This window comes from Chenopodium album, chromosome 8 (assembly GCF_948465745.1).
Source record: "Chenopodium album chromosome 8, dcCheAlbu1.1, whole genome shotgun sequence".
In the NCBI taxonomy this organism is placed as follows: Eukaryota; Viridiplantae; Streptophyta; class Magnoliopsida; order Caryophyllales; family Amaranthaceae; genus Chenopodium; species Chenopodium album.
Genome location: NC_137841.1, coordinates 22499104 through 22503027, shown reverse-complemented (window position 1 = coordinate 22503027; position 3924 = coordinate 22499104). Strand labels below are relative to the sequence as shown.

At 33.2% G+C, this 3924-nt stretch overlaps 1 long non-coding RNA gene across 1 annotated transcript; it reads right to left on the bottom strand.

The window, feature by feature from the left end:
- Positions 1-509: 509 nt before the first annotated feature.
- LOC145555913 (uncharacterized) lies at positions 510-3296 on the bottom strand. Its single transcript, XR_014091619.1, has 3 exons — positions 3222-3296; positions 1291-1444; positions 510-1151 (listed from the first exon to the last, which is right to left on the bottom strand). It is a non-coding gene; the product is annotated as an uncharacterized LOC145555913 (long non-coding RNA).
- Positions 3297-3924: the final 628 nt, after the last annotated feature.

Genomic DNA, 3924 nt, shown 5'->3' with positions numbered 1-3924 from the left:
ATGTAACATTTTTTTATATTATTAGTATCATTTTTAAAGTGATACCTTTTATTTCTTATGGAACACTTACTTATCTTTAGTACCATTTTTCAATCATATAGTATCACTTTATCCGACATTATTTATCACTTTTTTGAACTAATGTAACACTTTATTGATTATTTGGTAACATTTTTCAATTATCTTTGGACATATAATAGCACTTTTTTCGACATTATGTATCACCTTTTACAAACTAATGTAGCACCTAATTAATTATTATTATTATTATTATTATTATTATTATTATTATTATTATTATTAATGTTTTTTTTAAAATATAAAATTAATATTAATATGCACAACAACTATGAATAACAAATTAACATATATGATAGAGAACAATTTGGATTGAAATAATTTCATAAGTCTTATAAGAAAATTAAGAAACACCAATTTTAATGTTTGTCCAAACAATATACTTCGTAATAATCCAAACAGAATGAAAAGAAACTACGATCTCTGGCTGGCAAAAAGTGAGGAAATAAGAAAACTTCCAAATTTAAAAAAACAGTCAGCGATAGCAGTAAACAACATTAATAACAGCAAATAGCGGCAGCAGCTAGCTAGCAGAACGGCAGCAGCTGTAACAAACCAGCAAACAGCATTACGTAGCAGCAAACAGAAGTAGCAGATAGTAGTGGCGGCAGACAACAGCAGCACTTGCGGCAAACAGCAGCAGCAGTGGCGGCAAGTAGCAGCAGCGGGCAGCAAGCAACAGCAGGGGGCAGCAACAGACAACAGTAACAACAAAAAACAGCAGCGGCGGCAGCAGTAGTAAAAAACAGCACCAGCAGCAAAAAAAATAGCAGTAAAAGCATCCAAACAGCAGTAACAGTAAGTGCTTCTTGTAGCATCTTCACTTGTTATCCCAATTCTTCATCTTGATCCCTTTGATCCTATTTGTGAAAGCATCATATATCAAACATCTAGAACAAAAATGAAATAGCGAAATACTAAGAGTTAGTGCTTTTTCATTTGTTTCGAGCCCTTCATCGACTCTTTCATTTCATAAGCCATGGATGTAACCCCCAAATCCTTCATTTTGCTTCTATTTTGTTCTATCCTTGCTTGTCTACGTTTTTCATATTCTGCCATCTAGATCTTGCTTCCTACAAAGAACACACAAGACAACAAGTTGACAAACATTATTGATGACAAACAAATTTTTAGATTTTTAGAGTATCAGACCCCTAGCAGATTATTAGCCTGATGTTCAGAGTTTACATAGCTAATTCCATCTTGATTTACCTCAAAAGAGAGTGGCCAGAACAAAACTATGTCCAATTTTCATTGTTGGCAGACTATAAAGTGAACTGGCCAGAACAAAACTATAGTTTTTCTTTCACCATTGAGGAACAAGGAATACAAACTTGCATTACATCCATGAAGGGCTGTTCAATTCCTGTGTAAAAATGAAAAAACGGAAATGATCAAGTGAGAGTAATTATTTTATTATTCATGGATTGAATTATTAATAACTAGATTTGACACTTGTTTAATTGATACACCATGCTAAACATGTTTTAACGCTACTAGAAACATACCTACTAGGGAAAGTTCATATATGACTAGCTAACTGATATTGCATGCATAAATTTCAAACTAAAGGTTTTCTCCCTACATGGATCAGATGCAGGAATTAAGTCACAAATCCATGCATTAAATTTTGTTCTGCAGAATTATGCATGCATGTCATAGGACCGAAACTGGTCACTTTCACTGATTAGGATACGGGTTTATGAGCTTATTATCTTTGTTGGGCAGTTGACTACAGATTCGAGCACCTGAGCAACTGAGCACCAGACTTCACATAAGAACTAGGACATACAGGCCAACCACCATAAAAATTCAGACTATTAGCAAGATTAATTGCACACAACCTCAAAGAATTGCAGAGAGCTCATAGTTTCAACAAAATTCATTCTTTCTATACCCTTATTTTGAAGGCAACATCTTTGTTAAACACCTAACATGAAGGACAGTTTGGTGAGGGATTACTAAAGTATATGTAGCTCATTGTACTATTAAGTACATTAACCTTACTCAAGGAACAATAAAATATGCTTTTTCTGGTGAACTGCATAACATTGCTGCACGCTTAATACGAAGTATGTGAATGCAGCAATAAGGTATGAGAATCAAGTGGAAACTTGATGGTAGAAAATTAGAGATCATAATCTCTCAACTAAGAGGTTGGAGGTTCAATTCTCATCACCCCAACTTTATGATTGAGGTAATCATGATGGCTTATCCCTGGGTAAACTCTTATCAGTAAAACGGCTGTGGTTTATGATACTGAGGAAACAGAGCGAAAATCCAGCAATTGGATCATAATGACTTGTGAAATATGATAAGTCTTGAACCTCGGCTAGATTAACAATCAAGATTCTAATTTTTTTTTTTTTTTAAAGTCTTATATGCTTTCTATTTTCTTGTGGTTTAATAAGCATTTATGAGCTGCTAATAGATGCTTTTTGTTCAACCTAACATTTTATGTTCTACAAATGATGTTCAGTTCTAGCTCTTAGGGGACCAACCCTTAATATAACTAGAGTTTGCATTAATACTATGACATCCCAAACTACTCTTGAAGTAGCAAGTATTATTTGTCTGCCTATAAAAGCTTACTGATTGCTTCTCTTTTATTTCAATTTAATTGCTTTGCCGGTAATCCTAAACTTTTTTAATAAATTGGTAATTAAATTTGGGGATTAATACTAACTAATACTTAAGTATATATGTTAATTCACCTTAAAAGAATATAACACCTCTTAGTGTTACTAATACATTAAAGTAAGATAATCATGCTAATTTCCTAGTCCTTGTATAATCGAGAGCTTGACTATAGACGTAACTGATAATGTATCCATGGGAAAGAGATAAACATAGTATTAAAACTGAGTTTTTTTTACTGAAGTAGAAGCTAAACTCATTAGACACCTAAATCCAAATAAAAAAATTAAGCAATATCTAGAAGAAAAAAAAGAGTAAATTGCAGAAATTAGCCATTTAATCATCTAAACCCCCACAAAATTAAAGCTTGGAAAATGTGGCAAATGACGCAATTATCACACTTTCTTACAAAATTAACAACTAATAAGAAAAAGTATCGAGATAGTGAAAAATAAAAATCCAATTCCATAATTAGAGCTTTAAAAAAATAAAAATAAACAAAAAACCTTGCTAGTAGTAGTGGTTTTGGCAGTAGCAGGAATAGCAGCAATAGCTTATTGAATATCAAAGTAATCAAACACCATTCCTCCAATTATAACTGGTATTGGCCTGGATTTCTTCATCTCTTTTGCCCATAATTACTTGGGTTCTCGACAAGCTTATGAGGAATTAATTCAGAATAGAAAATAATTAAATTTAATTCGACAGATTAGTAAAAAAAGATCAAATTACAATGTAAATCAAAACGGCAATTACCGAAAAGAAGAAAAAGCAAAAACCCCAAACTCATCAAAATACATTGACCAATTTTGATGCACACAAAATTCAGTATGAAGATAGTGAAATTAATTTTTTATTTTTTTTTATTTTTTTATTTTTTTTGAGGCAAAAGTGAAATTAAACATCAAATTAAGAAATCATCAACAAGATTAGAGAGAGGGAATTAAAACCCTAACTTTAGCTAACTCAAAACTCTTGTTGATAGTGGAAGGGAGAAGAAACGAAACTAACACTAACCCAAACTTTAAGGTGGAAGCCGCCGAAGATGGAAGCCGGGAGGTGACAATCGATGTCTTTTGAGGGGGCAAACATCGCTGTCTCTTCAACTAGGAGCACGTGCTGCGATGGAGGTAGGCTGCGGTGGACTACAGTGGAGCACCGAGATCGAGAAGGGGGTTGCGGTGGAAAGGAGGTGTAGTTTCAAGAGAA